The 15,994-nt window shown below is 45.3% G+C and overlaps 1 long non-coding RNA gene across 1 annotated transcript in view; it reads right to left on the bottom strand.

Moving 5' to 3' along the window:
- LOC140403054 (uncharacterized) overlaps positions 1–15,994 on the bottom strand; it is a 42,188-nt gene that overhangs the window by 9,583 nt on the left and 16,611 nt on the right. The window lies entirely within an intron of this gene.

Here is a 15,994-nt window from a genome sequence, read left to right on the forward strand (position 1 = left end):
TCCGAAATAGAACATAAGAAAGATTGTTGGAACATTGGAATATCAATAAAATAACAAATAAGTATGAAAGCGCTAGCAAGAATTCTCCGGTTGTTGCGTTTCAATTATCCCACTGGCATGGTAGCCCAACCGTTCGGTTTCACGGGGGTGTGGGATAGTTTCAAATAAGCGACAGGAAGGTTGAATCCCACCATCAGCGAACGGAGCCCGGCCGAGAAACAGGCGGCTGGCGGACCAGGGAATCTCACCCGCTGAAAATGCCAGCAAGGCAGCCATCACCTTTGGAGAGTGTAACTCAGTTAATGTTTCAAATGGAATACATTTGACCTACCCGATTAACATTTTAATGATCCTCCGTGGTAACCCTCATAGATGCTTCCAGACCTTATAGAACAAAGAGCAATACAGCACAGGAACAGGCCCTCTGCGCCTCCAAGCCTGCGCCGACCAATGCGTCTGCTTGAACTAAAACAGGCTGCACTTACATAGTCCGTGCCGTTCCATTACCACCCTATTCATATATGTGTGTAGATGCCCCTTAAATGCCGCAATCGTACCGGTTCCCACCACCTCCCCAGGAAGCGCGTTCCATATATTTACCAGTTTCTGTGCAAAAGCTTTCTTCGCACATCTATTCTAAACTTTTCCCCACCCATGTTAAACCTCTGTCACCTAGTACTTGACTCTCCGACCATGTAACTCATAATCGTGTAGTCATAGTCATAATAATAAAATTTACAGTGTTGAAGGAGGCCATTCGCCCATCGTGCCTGCACCGGCCCTTACAAAGAGCACCAGACTCAAGCCCACGTATCTACCCGCTGCCCGTAATCCAGTAACCACAACTTAACCTTTTTGGACACTAAGGGCAATTTAGCTTTGCTAATTCGCCTAACCCGCACATCTTTGGACTATGGGAGGAAACCAGAGCCACCCGGAGGAAACCCACGCAGACACGGGGAGAATGTGTAGACTCCGCACAGACAGTGATCCAAGCCGGAATCGAATCTGGGACCCTGAAGCTGTGCAGCAATTGTGCTAACCACTATGCTGCCCCTAGACCATTATGAGGTCGCCTCTAAACCCCCGTAATTCCAGTGAGAACAGTTCGAGTTTATCTAAACTCTCCTGATAGCTAATGCCTTCCATACCCCCATACCAGGCCTTATAAACCGATTCTGTACCCTCCCAAAGCATCCATATCCTTCTGGTAATTCGGCGACCAGAATTGTACACAGTATTCCAAATGAGGCCTAACTAAGGTCCTGTACAGCTGCAACATGACTTGCGAACGTTAATATTCAATGACCCGACGGATGAAGGCCAGCATGCCGCCTGCCTTCTTGACTACCTTATCCACATGCCACATTCAGTGATCGGTTGTCACGCACGGACAGATCACTCTGCCTGTCAATACTCGCAAAGATTCTACCATTATCTGCGCAATTCCTACATGCATTGGACCTTCAACAGTGTATATGGATGATTACCTCATCCAAATCATTCATATGGACTACGAACGATAGAGGTCCCACAACTGGTCCCTGTCCAACGCCGCTAGTCACAGGCATTCATTCAGGTAATCCCCCTTCTACTGCTACCCTCTATCTTCTGTGCTCAAGCCAGTTCTGTATCCGACTTGTCAGCTCTGTTCTGATCCCATGTGACTCCATCATGTGTACCAGTCCACCATGGGTTACCCTGTCAAAGGCTTTACTGAAGTCCATATATCCAACATCTAGTGCCTTTCCCTCACCTATCATCGTAGTCACTTCCTCGACAAATTCGATTAAATTAGTGAGGCACGACCTCTCCTTCACAAAACCATGCTATCCATCACTAGTAAGTACACTTGTTTCCAAATGTGAGTAAATCCTGTCTCTAATAACAGTTTCCAATAATTTCCCTACCAGTGATCACCGGCTTATAATTTCTTTGATTATTCCTGCTGTCCGTCTTTAACAATGGAATAAAATTGGCTACTGTCCAATCCTACAGAACTTCACCTGTAGCCAATGAGGATAGAAGGATTACTGTCCAGTCTCCAGCAATTGTTTCCCCTGCCACCCTCAGTATCCTGAGGGGGAGGGGGGGCTATCAGGCCCTGGAGACTTATATAATTTAATGTTTTTTAAGATGTCCAACACCTCCTCTTTCTCAATAACTCCCGGCTTGGGTCACTGTCTGTGCGGAGTCTGCCCATCCTCCCCCTGCCTGTGTGTGATTCCTCTGAGTGCTCCGGTATCCTCCCACCGTCCAAAGATGTGCAGATTAGGCAGATGGACAATGCTAAATTGCCCTTAGTATCCAAAGCGATTGGGTAAGATTGCGAGGTTACGGGCAGAGGGTGGAGTTGTGGGCTCTGGTGGGGTGCTCTTTCGAAGGTCAATCCGTGTGCCGGTTCTGCAGTGTAAATTCTATGACCGATGATCTGTGAATTTAAACCATTGCAGCCTGGTGACTGACACCTCCACCATGGGAAAGAGTGCCTGCCCTTCCATTCTATCCATGCCCCTCATAATCTTGTCGACATCTGTCTGGTCAACCCAACGTCTGTCGTCGAAATGAAAAGAATCCGAGTCTAAGAAACCTCTCTGCATAAGTAACACCCTCCAGACCGGTCTACTCCTGGTAAACCTCCTCTGCGCCCTCCCAAATGCCTCTACATCCTTCTGGTATTGTGGCGACCAGAATTGTGCGCAATATTCCAAATGCGGCCTTACCAAGGTTCTATACAACTGCAGCACGGCTTGCCAGTTTTTTAGCCCCGTCCAATGCAAGCAATCATTCCGTATGCTTCCTTGACTACCCTGTCCACTCGTGTTGCCACTTTCAAAGATCTGTGGACCTGCACGCCCAGATCTCTCTGACTTTCTATATTCCTAAGAGTTTTGATATTTACGGCATATTTTCCCTCTATATTAGACCTAACAAAATGCATGACCTCACATTTTTCCGCTTCAACTTAATTTTCCATTTATTTGCCCAAGTGTCCAACCTACCTCTGTCCTGCTGTATCTTCTGATAATCTTCAAGCCTATCTGCCACTCCACCAACCTTGGTGTCATCCGCAAACATACTCATCAGACCAGTTACATTTTCCTCCAAATTATTTATGTACACTACAAACAACAGATCCCTGTGGAACAGCACGAGTCCCAACCGTCCTTTCACAAAAACACACTTCTACTGCTACTCTTTGCCTTCTGTGACCGAGCCAGTTCTGTATCCATCTTACCACCTCACGTCTGCCATGAGGCAACTTCTCAAATGCGTTCTAAAGTCTATACAAACAACATCCACCAAAAAAACCGAGTTTGTCAAAAAACTCGATAACAGGACCTCCCCTTCACAAAACCATGCTGTCTATCGCTAACGAGTCCACGTGTTTAAATATGTGTATAAGTCCCGTTCTTGAGAATTCTCTTCAATAATTTACCTACAACCGACGTTGTAGTTTCCGTGATCAGCTCTGCTACATTTCTTAAAAAGCGGTACCACATTAGATATTCTCCAGGCCTCTGTGATCTCACCTGTAGCCAATGAGGAAACAAAGATATCAGTCAAGGCCCCAGTAATTTCACCCTTTGCTTCCCTCAGTATTCTGGGATAATTTCAGTCTGGCCCAGGAGACTTCTCTACCTTAAAATATTTTTAAAAGACCCAATGCATCCTCCTTTTCGATGTTCACATGATCCAGACTGTCTACATGCCTTATCAAAGAATCATCTTTCACAAAGTCGTTTTCTTTGGTGAACATTGAAGTACTCATTTAGTACCTCGCCATTTCCTGTGGCTCAACACATAGAGACCCCCCACGGTCCTTAAGTGGTACAATCCCAGGGCAGCACGGTGGCTGAGTGGGTTGGCCCTATTGCCTCACGGCGCCGAGATCCCAGGTTCGATCCCGGCTCTGGGCCGCTGTCCATGCGGAGTTTGCACATTCGCCCAGTGATTGCGTGGGTTTCTCCCCCACAACCCAAAGATGTGCAAGGTAGGTGGATTGAACACGCTAAATTGCCCTTTAATTGGAAAAAAATGAATTGGATGCACTAAATTTATAAAGATAAAAAAACATATTTTTCGTTTTCACTTGGTTCACAAACAAACAAAGAACAAAGAAAAGTACAGCACAAGAACAGGCCCTTCGGCCGTCCAAGCCTGCGCCGACCATGCTGTCCGTCTAAACTCAAATCGTCTACACTTCCGCGGTCCGTAACCCTCTATTCCTATCCTATTCATGTATTTGTCAAGGTGCCCCTTAAACGTCACTATCGGTCCTGCATCCACCACCGCCTCCGGCAGCGAGTTCCAGGCACCCACTGCCCACTGTGTTAAAAGTTTACCTCGTACATCTCCTCTAAACCTTGCCCATCGCACCTTAAACCTATGCCCCCTAGTAATTGACCCTTATACCCTGGGAAAAAGTCTCTGAGAATCCACTCTGCCTATCGCCCTCATAATTTTGTAGACCTGTCAGGTCGCCCCTCAACCTCCTTCATTCCAGTGAGAACGAGCCAACTTTATTCAACCTCTCCTCATACTTAATGCCCTTCATACCAGGCAACATCCTGGTAAATCTCGTTTGCACTCTCTCTAAAGCCTCCACATCCTTCTGGTAGTTTAGCGACCAGAATTGAACTCTATACTCCAAGGGTAGCCTAAACTTCCCATACGTATCCTTCGTTCTCTCAGGAAAGTGACTTTCGTGAATCCAAATCACCTGTCGCTTGACAGACTCCTGCATGTCCTATTTTGATGCAGCCTTCAACAGCCGCACCCAGTTCAATTTTTTTCATTTCCTGTCTAATGTTATAGTAATTTGCCTTTTCCCAGTTTCGCACCTTAACGCAAGGGTTACTCTAATTCCCATCCAAAAGTACCAACAGCCTACGGAATTGTGGTCACTACTCCCAAAATGATCCCGTGCTGAAACCTCAACCAACTATCCAGGCTCATTCACAAATACCAGGCGCAGTCCCTAGTTGCAGTATCTACATATTGCATCCTGGATGCATCTTACAAACGCTGCCCCCTTCAGGCCCCTAGGACACAGTGGGTCCCAGTCAATATGTGAACAAAGAACATTACAGCACAGGAACAGGCCCTTCGACCCTCCCAGTCAGCGCCGATCCAGATCCTTTATCTAAACCTGTCGCCTAAAAGAACAAAGACAATTAGAGCACAGGAACAGGCCCTGTGGGAAATAAAAATCCCCTATCACAGCAACCCTGTTACTTTTGCACCTATCCACAATCTCTCTCCCTATCTGCTCTATATCTCGCTGGCAGTTGGGGGGTAAACACCCACTCATAGTATAAAGATGAGCCAGCTACAGTGCAGACTTTGTTTGCACTGAGTGCTGAATTTGCGTGCATTTGAGTGCTATAGTGAGAGTTTGGTGACTGAGGGATAATAAGGGTTCTTTTTTATCTAAAGGCTAGTCTTCCTTTTATTTAACTTAAAAGTTGCTGTTTGGCTTGGAAGAAGGTGAATTTTCAATCAGCTTTAAACAAAGGTTCTACTTGTAGCTACTTGCAGCAGGAGCTTGTTAATTAGTTAATTGGATTAGGCCAGTTTTCAAAGGCTAGATTCACAGTAGAAATTAAGCCAGCTACAGTGCAGACTCTGTTTGCACTGAGTGCTGAATTTGAGTGTATTTGAGAGCTATAGTGAGAGTTTGGCGACTGAGGGAGGTAGGTGAGGAAGGAGTAAGGTGCTCGTTTCATTTCATTTCTTACATTTCCTCAAAGAACGCCAAGGGAGCCAGGAGTTTACAGAGAGTGCAGCTGACTGGGAGCAGAGTCGGAGGGCGGAGTTCCAGTTGGTCCACAATGCAGCTCTATTCTGTAAGGTAACACGGGATGAAGGCTATGGCAGTTGCATGCTCCTCCTGTAGGATGTGGCTGGTGAGGGATACCACCGGTGTCCCCGCAGACTATACTTGCGGGAAGTGCACCCAACTCCAGCTCCTCAGCTGTTAGGGAAATGGAGCTGGAGCTGGATGAACTTCCGATCATCCGGGAGGCAGAGGGGGTAATAGACAAAGAGTTACAGGGACGTAATCACACCCAAGATACAGGACAAGCGTAGCTGGGTTGCGGTGAGGGGAAAGAAAACGAACGGGCAGACCTTGCAGGGATCCTTCGCGGCTGTTCCCCTTCAAAACATGTAAAGCGTTTTGGATGCTGTTGGGGGTAATGTCCTCCCGGGGGAAGGCCGTAGCGGCCAGGTCTCTCGCACCGAGTCTGGCTTTGGGGCTCCGAAGGGAATAGAAAAGCAATAGTGATAGGAGACTCAATGGTTAGGGGAATCGATAGGAGATTCTGTCGTCGCGAGCGAGACTCCCGGAAAGTATGTTGCATCCCGGGTGACAGGTCCAGGGATGTCTCGAATCGTCTCTTCAGGATCCTTAAGGGGACGGGTGCGCAGCCAGAATTCGTGGTGCACATCGGTACCAACGAAGTAGGTAGGAAAAGAGCTATGGATGTAATAAACGAGTTTAGGGAGTTAGGCTGGATGTTAAAAGCCAGGACAGACAGAGTTGCCATCTCTGGTTTGTTGCCGGTGCTACGTGATAGCGCGGCGAGAAATAGGGAGAGAGTGCAGTTGAACACGTGGCTACAGGAATGTGTCGGAGCGTACTCTGGGGAAGGTGGGACCTGTACAAGCAGGACGGGTGCCATCCGAGCCAGAGGGGCACGAATATCCAGGGAGGGAGGTTTCACAGTACTCTTCGGGAGGGTTTAAACTAATTTGGCTGGGGAATGGGAACCGGATTTGTAGTCCAGCAACTAAGGTAACCGATGTTCAGGACGTCAAAGCGTGTAGTGAGGAAGGCAACACTGACAAAGGAGAGTACTTGCAGGCACGGAGATGGGTTGAAGTGTGTATATTTCAACGCATGAAGCCTCAGGAATAAGGTGGGTGAACTTAAGGCATGGATCGGTACTTGGGACCTGTAATTGAAACTATGAAAAGGTTTGTAATTTGAAACATGGAAGTCTGGGAATACCCGACTTAAGAAACATGAGAGAAGGATAGGAAAAATCCCATGAAGGGTTAACAGCAGCTGCCAGGAGAGGATTGTAAAATGCAGATAGCATTGGTCAAGCAGGCTTCGCAAACAAAACAAGCAGGTCTTTCAAGTAACAACAGTGAATTTTACTAGACAGCTAAAAGCAATGTTTCGCACATCCTTTTGAAGTTAGATACGCAGATGTAAAAGAATGGACGAGGTTCAGCTGAATTAGGTGACAAATGCAGATAGCATTGGTCAAGCAGGCTTCGCAAACAAAACAAGCAGGTCTTTCAAGTAACAACAGTGAATTTTACTAGACAGCTAAAAGCAATGTTTCGCACATCCTTTTGAAGTTCGATACGCAGATGTAAAAGAATGGACGAGGTTCAGCTGAATTAGGTGACAAATGTTTAAATGTGAGGCAAGTCTTTTAAACTCACCACCAATTGAACCTTTAGTATAAAGCGAGAAGCAATATTTCACACCTTCATTGAAGTTATGTAAGCAGATGGAAAAGAATGGATGAGGTTCAGTTGAATTAGGTGACAACTCAAGGTGTGATGTTCTGCTGATACCAGGTAAATTAAAGAAAGCTGGAGGCACCATATCTCCAGGAACACACGTTAGAACAAATCAATGTCAAAATAAAAAACTGGGGAAACAATTTTATAATAATAAAACTATAGAAATGACATGAACCAAAAGTAACACCCCTTAGAAATCAAAGCATTTTTGAACATCATAAAGGATAGAATGTAATCAGATCTATGAGATGAGATCATGCTCGAAACGAATACTTCGTCGTGTTAGAAAAATTCAGATTAAAGGTGCCTTTTGCAATCGAAGTAAAATAAAAGTTACTTTACAATAAAGTCATAAAAACTAAATAACTGTTAGAAAGATACATGAACCCTGAGAAAGTGGACGGCAGGCAGAGACGCCGAAAAGGAACAAGAGTCATCTCTCATAGCTCGGTCATGGGACAGGGACAGAGCAAAGCAGCCGAGCTAAAACAGCTGATACATCGAAGGAAGCCTCGAATTTAAAGAGGAGACAGAGACAGCTCAGAGCCCCAGAGCCAGCAGAGCCAGCTCTCATAGCTCGGAACATGGGAAAGATAGAGCATAGCAGCCGAGCACAACATCGAACACAGAACATTACAGCGCAGTACAGGCCCTTCGGCCCTCGATGATCCGCCGACCTGTGAAAACATTCTAAAGCCCATGTACACTATTCTCTTATCGTCCATATGTCTATCCACTGACCATTTGAATGCCCTTAGTGTTGGCTAGTCCACTACTGATGCAGGCAGGGCATTCCATGCCCTTTCTACTCTCTGAGTACCTCTGACATCTGTCCTATATATATCTCCCCACAATTAAAAGCTATGTCCCCTCGTGCTAGACATCACCATCCGAGGGTAAAGGCTCTCATTGTCCACCCTATCAAACCCTCTGATCATCTTGTATGCCTCAATTTGTCACCTCTTCTCTCTAACGAAAACAGCCTCATGTCCCTCAGCCTTCCCTCATAAGATCCTCCTTCCATAACAGGCAACATGTTGGTAAATCTCCTCTGCCCCCTTTCCAATGCTTCCACATCCTTCCTATAATGCAGCGACCAGAATTGCACGCAATACTCCAAATGCGGCCGCTCCAGGGTTTTGTACAGCTGGAACATGACCTCATGGCTCCGAAACTCAATCCCTCTAAGAATAAAAGCTAACACACCGTACGCCTTCTTAACCACCCTCTCAACCTGGGTGGCAACTTTCAGGGATCTATGTACATGGATACCGAGATCTCTCTGCTCATCCACACTCCCAAGAATCTTACCATTAGCCCAGTACTCTGTCTTCCTGTTATTCCTTCCAAAATGAATCACCTCACACTTTTCTGTATTGAACTCCATTTGCCACCTCTCAGCCCAGCTCTGCAGCTTATCTATCTCCCTCTGTAACTTGTAACATCCTTCCGCACTGTCCACAACTCCACTGACTTTCGTGTCATCGGCAAATTTAGTTACCCATGTTTCTACGCCCTCCTCCAGGTCATTTATAAAAATGACAAACAGCAGTGGCCCCAAAACAGATCCTTGTGGTACACCACGAGTAACTGGACTCCAGGTTGAACATTTACCATCAGCCACCACACTTTGTTTTCTTCCAGCTGTCCAATTTCTGATCCAAACTGCTAAATCACCCTGAATCCCATGCCTCCGTATTTTCTGCAATAACCTACCGTGGGTAATCCTAATCAGACGCTTCACTGAAATCCATATACCATCAACTGCTTTACCCTCATCCACCTGCTTCTCAAAGAATTCAATAAGGTTTGTGAGTCGCGACCTACACTTCACACAACCGTGTTGACTACCTCTGATCAAATTATTCCTTTCCAAATGATTCTAGATCCTATCTCTTATAAACCTTTCCAAGACTTTACCCACAAAGTCTTAATGGTTTCTAGAACCGGGGTTGTCTCTACTCTCCTTCTTGAACCTGGACTCAACATTTGCTATCCTCTAGTCTTCTGGCACTATTCCTGGAGGCAAATGTGACTTAAAGATCAAAGCCAAAGGCTCAGCAATCTCCTCCCTAGCTTCCAAGAGAATGCTAGGACAGATCTCATCCGGCCCAGGGACTAATATATTTTCACACTTTCCTGAATTGCTAACACCTCCTCCTTATGAACCTCAAGCCCTTCTCGTCTAGTAGCCTGTATCTCAGTATTCTCCTCGACAACATTGTCTTTTTCCTGTGTGAATACTGACGAAAAATATTCATTTAGCACCTCTCCTATCTCCTCGGACTCCACGCACAACTGCCCACGACTGTCCTTGACTGGCCCTACTCTTACCCTGGTCATTCTTCTATTCCTGACTTTTCATAAAGTCTCCGATCACCACAACAGGGTTGTGGTGATGGGAGACTTCAACTTCCCCAATATTGACAGGGACTCACTTAGTGCCAGGGGCTTAGATGGGGCAGAGTTTGTAAGGAGCATCCAGGAGGGCTTCTTAAAACAATATCTAGACAGTCCAACTAGGGAAAGGGCGGTACTGGACCTGGTATTGGGGAATGAGCCCGACCAGGTGGTAGAAGTTTCAGTCGGGGAGCATTTCGGAAACAGTGACCACAATTCAGTAAGTTTTAAAGTGCTGGTGGACAAGGATAAGAGTGGTCCTAGGTTGAATGTGCTAAATTGGGGGAAGGCTAATTATAGCAATATTAGGCGTGAACTGAAGAACCTAGATTGGGGACGGACTTTTGAGGGCAAATCAACATCTGACATGTGGGAGGCTTTCAAGTGTCAGTTGAAAGTAATTCAGGACCGGCATGTTCCTGTGAGAAAGAAGGATAAATACGGCAATTTTCGGGAACTTTGGACAACGAGAGATATTGTAGGCCTCGTCAAAAAGAAAAAAGAGGCATTTGGCAGGGCTAAAAGGCTGGGAACAGACGAAGCCTATGTGGAATATAAGGAAAGTAGGAAGGAACAAGCAAGTAGTCAGGAGGGCTAGAAGGGGTCACGAAAAGTCATTGGCAAATAGGGTTAAGGAAAATCCCAAGACGTTTTACACGTACAGAAAAAGCAAGAGGGTAGCCAGGGAAAAGGTTGTACCACTGAAGGATAGGCAAGGGAATCTATGTGTGGAGCCAGAGGAAATGGGCGAGGTAGAAAATGAATACTTTGCATCAGTATTCACCAAAGAGAAGGAATTCGTAGATGTTGAGTCTGGAGAAGGGTGTGTAGATAGCCTGGGTCATATTGAGTTCCAAAAAGACGAGGTGCTGGGCGTCTTAAAAAATATTAAGGTAGATAAGTCCCCAGGGCCTGATGGGATCTACCCCAGAATACTGAAGGAGGCTGGAGAGAAAATTGCTGAGGCCTTGACAGAAATCTTTGTATCCTCACTGTCTTCAGGTGATGTCCCAGAGGACGGGAGAATAGCCGATGTTGTTCCTCTGTTTAAGAAGGGTAGCAAAGGTAATCCAGGGAACTACAGGCCGGCGAGCCTTACTTCAGTGGTAGGGAACTTACTGGAGAGAATTCTTCGAGACAGGATCTACTCCCATTTGGAAACAAATGGACGTATTAGTGAGAGGCAGCATTGTTTTGTGAAGGGAGGTCGTGTCTCACTAACTTGATAGAGTTTTTCGAGGATGTCACAAAGATGATTGATGCAGGTAAGGCAGTGGATGTTGTCTATTTGCACTTCTGTAAGGCCTCTGACAAGGTCCGTCATGATAGACTAGTAAAAAAGGTGAAGTCACACGGGATCAGGGGTGAGCTGGCAAGGTGGATACAGAACTGGCTAGGTCATAGAAGGCAGAGAGTAGCAATGGAAGGATGCTTTTCTAATTGGAGGACAGTGACCAGTGCTGGGACCTTTGTAGCATATATAAATGATTTTGAGGAAAATGTAACTGGTCGGATTAGTAAGTTTGCAGACGGCACAAAGGTTAGGGGAATTGCGGATAACGATGAGGACTGTCAGAGGATACAGCAGGATTTAGATTGTTTGGAGACGTGGGCGGAGAGATGGCAGATGGAGTTTAATCCGGACAAATGTGAGGTAATGCATTTTGGAAGGTCTCATGCAGGTAGGGAATATACAGTGAATGGTAAAACCCTCAAGAGTATTGAAAGTCAGAGAGACCTAGGTGGACAGGTCCACAGGTCACTGAAAGGGGCAACACAGGTGGAGAAGGTAGTCAAGAAGGCATACGGTATGTTTGCCTTTATTGGCCCGGGCATTAAGTATAAGAATTGGCAAATCATGTTGCAGTTGTATAGAACCGTAGCTAGGCCACACTTGGAGTATCGTGTTCAATTCTGGTCGCCACACTACCAGAAGGATGTGGAGGCTTTAGCGACGGTGCAGAAGAGATTTACCAAAATGTTGCATGGTATGGAGGGCATTAGCTATGAGGAGCGGTTGAAAAAACTTGGTTTGTTCTCACTGGAACGACGGAGGTTAAGGGGCGACTTGATAGAGGTCTACAAAATTATGAGGGGCATAGACAGAGTGGATAGTCAGTGGCTTTTCCCCAGTGTTAAGGGGTCAATTACTAGGGGGCATAGGTTTAAGGTGAGAGGGGCAAGGTTTAGAGTAGATGTACGAGGCAAGTTTTTTTACACAAAGGGTAGTGGGTGCCTGGAACTCGCTACCGGAGGAGGTGATGGAAGCAGGGACGATAGTGACATTTAAGGGGCACCTTGACAAATACATGAATAGGATGGGAATAGAGGGATACGGATCCAGGAAGTGTAGAAGATTGTAGTTTAGTCGGGCAGCAAGGTCGGCACGGCCTTGGAGGGCCGAAAGGCCTGTTCCTGTGCTGTGCATTTCTTTGTTCTTTGTTCTATAGAAAGCTTTAGGGTTATCCTTGATACTACTGCCAAAGACTTCTCATGACCCTCTCCTGCCTCTTCTTATCTCTATCTTTAGGTCCTTCCTAGCTAATTTGTAACTCCCGAGCGCCCTAATTGAACCTTCACGTCTCATCTTTACAGAAGCCTCCTTCTTCCTCTTGACAAGTGTTTCAACTGCTTTAGTGAACCACGGTTCCCTCGCTCGACCAATTCCTCCGTGCTTGACAGGTACATAGTTATCAAGTACACGCAATAGCTGTTCCTAGAACAAGCTCCACATTTCCATTGTGCCCATCTCCTGCAGTTTTCCTCTCCATCCCATGCATCCTACGTCTTGCCTCATCGCATCATAATTACCTTTCCCACAGATATAACTATTGCCCTGCGGTATATACCTATCCCTTTCCATCACTCAAGTGAACGTAATCGAATTGTGGTCACTATCACCAAAGTGCTCACCGACCTCCAAATCTAACACCTGTCCTGGTTCATGACCCAGTACCAAATCCAATATGGCTTCGCCTCTCGTTGGCCTATCTAAATACTCTTTCAGGAAAACCTCCTGCACACATTGGTCAAAAACGGACCCATCTAAAGTACTCGAACTATACCGTTTCCAGTCAATATTTGGAAAGTTAAAGTCTCCCATAACAACTACTCTGTATCTTTCGCTCCTATCCAGAATTATCTTTGCAATCCTTTCCTCTACATCTCTGGAACTTTTCGGAAGCCTATATAAAACCCCTAACCGGGTGACCACTTCTTTCCTGTTTCTAACTTCAGCCCATACTACCTCAGTCGACGAGTCCTCATCAAACGTCCTTTCTCCCACCGTAATACTCTCCTTGACTAACAATGCCACCCCTACCCCTCTTTTACCACCTTCCCTGAGCTTACTGAAATATCTGAACCCCGGCACCTGCAACAACCATTCCTGTCCTAGCTCTATCCATGTCTCCGATATGGCCACAACATCGAAGTCCCAGGTACAAACACATGCCGCAAGTTCACCCACCTTTTTCCGGATGCTCCTGGCATTGAACTAGACGCACTTTAAACCACCTTCCTGCATACCGGTACACTCCTGCAACTTTGAAACCTTGCTCATGACCTCACTACTCTCAACCTCCTGTATAATGGAGCTACAATTCAGGTTCAAAATCCCCTGCTGAACTAGTTTAAACCCTCCCGAAGAGCATTAGCAAATTTCACCACAGGATATTGGTACCCCGCTGCTCCAGGTGTAGACCATCCCGTTTGTAGAGGTCCCACCTACCCCAGATTGAGCCCCAATTATACAGTAATCTGAAACCCTCCCTCGTGCACCATCCCTGTAGCCACGTATTCAACTGTTCCCTCTCCCTATTCCTCGTCTCGCTAGTATGTGGCACGGGTAACAACCGAGAGATAATAACTCTGTTTGTTCTCGATCTAAGTTTCCACCCTAGCTCCCTGAATTCCCGCCGTACATCCCAATCCCCTTCCCTACCTATGTCGTTGGTACCTATGTGGACCCCGACTTGGGGCTGCTCCTCCTCCCCCTTAAGGATCACGAAAACACGATCCGAGACAACAGAGATTACATCTGAGGAAGACCAAAAGCTAAAGAAAAGTGATAGCCAAGGTGGACCTGAAGGTCTCTTCAACCAACCAGGAGAATCGAGAAGCAAAATCTTTTGACTTTTCTGTAAAGACAGTAATTGCATCTTTTAAAAGAAAAACTATGATAATAAAATAACTTTAAAGGTTTTACCGAAAACAGTGGTTATTAGCCTACTTTACTTACTTAGCAACGCAGGACCCAGGATATCGATGCTACTAAGTGGCAAGTAGGTAAACTCCTTCTGTGAAGGTATGGGTTATACCGGGGATACCTTGAAAGCATAGTTTGACCTGAATAGCACCCACCTAAGCCTGCACAGGAATCGGGGAGTGAGAATTCCTGTTCACCATTTAGAATGTCGACCCTTTTTGGTATAGGGGGAATTCTGAGAATAGTGGGGAGTTTTTAACTTCATTGCGCCCAGCGTGGAGGCCTAGAATATTAGAAGTTTCTAGGTAAAGCGGGGAAAGAATATTAGAAGTTTCTAGTTAAGCAGAGTGGGGGCTAGAATATTAGAAGTTTCTAGTTTCCAAACAACGGTTAGAATATGAGAAGTTTCTAACCGGCACAAAGACTGGAATATTAGAAGTTTCGTTTAGTCAGGAAAGTCATGTGTGATTGACTTTTGTAAGGAAATTCTGTGGATCGATGGGACATAAAACCCAGGTTGGGTGTGAAAATCAGTGGACTTGAAGATACTGACCCTGAGAAAACGTCTGCAAGACATCTTGGTGACAGCACGAAAAATCTTGCATCCATTACTGGTAAAAGGAGGCCAAAAAATAAATCATCCTTAGAGTGAGGCAGATTGTGAGGGTCGGCCTAGAGAAATAGGGACGCCTAGAAACCTTTAGAGACCAATAGCCAATCGACCCTTAAATAAAGCAGGAAGAGAGTGCCGTAGTAGCCTTGGATAGGGCCCAGAAAGGGTGCTTATCCGTAATTTCAGAGTCGACCTGAAAAGTACAACCAAGAACAGAAGTTAGAAATCCGACAAATGGCAATTAGAATAATCCTCTTGCTCTAAACACGGTCAAGAGTTTTGAAGCAATGAAACAAGAGTGGAAAATAATTAACAGAGACAATAAACTCCTGCACAAGAGAGACATATCAGCACGGAGGGGTCTCAATTTGTGTTAAGAATACCTAAAGCCCTACAGAATAGATGTCCAAGATCTCAGTGGATAAATGTGTGTGTGTGTTTAATAAGGATTTGTGAAACCCTACAGAGTAGAGATCCAAGATCTGAATGGATGAATGAGCGTGTGTATATTTAATAAGGATTTGTGAATTTCCTTTGGTGTTTGTAGTTTTTTAAATGACTGTATTTTGCATAACCGAATTTCACATCAATTAGAAGTTATAAATGGCAGGCAGAAATGTGATCAGTAATAGGAGGTAGTAAATCAGTATGTTCAGAACTAAATTGGTCTCACAATATACAGGTAAAGAAGATTTTACTCGGCAGCAGTCATCTGTGTGCAGGTACTTTCTTTGAAACAGATGCATTGAAATTGACACGGCATAGCTCCGCAGGGTCCTAGTGCCCGACGATTACAAGATAGTCACGAGCAAAAATAATGATGTTTGGAATGTTAAATACATTGAAGAAGGAACTTTAGGGAATTAAGGTATTGGACCAAAAGTTAGATTAAGAGAACTACTTGCAGTATCAGGAAATGAGAATTTGATGTCAGGAAAAGATTTAATAAAAATGGATGCAGGAAAATTTAGGATGTTAAAACAATTGATAACACAGAGAAAATGTGGGTGAAGCTACCAACTGAAACTGCAGGAAAAATAATCAGTGAAGCTGTAAAATGTAAAGACAAGATTGTTCAGAATCTGGGTAAACAGACAGTTGAATTAGAGACGCATGGTGTCTGGAGCAAAATAAATTGTATGACAATTAAAACACATGACCCAATTGGTGGGAAGACACTGAATTGAAACCAGTTTGCAGCATTGATAGGACAGATGATAAAGTTACAA

This window comes from Scyliorhinus torazame, chromosome 26, assembly GCF_047496885.1.
Source record: "Scyliorhinus torazame isolate Kashiwa2021f chromosome 26, sScyTor2.1, whole genome shotgun sequence".
In the NCBI taxonomy this organism is placed as follows: Eukaryota; Metazoa; Chordata; class Chondrichthyes; order Carcharhiniformes; family Scyliorhinidae; genus Scyliorhinus; species Scyliorhinus torazame.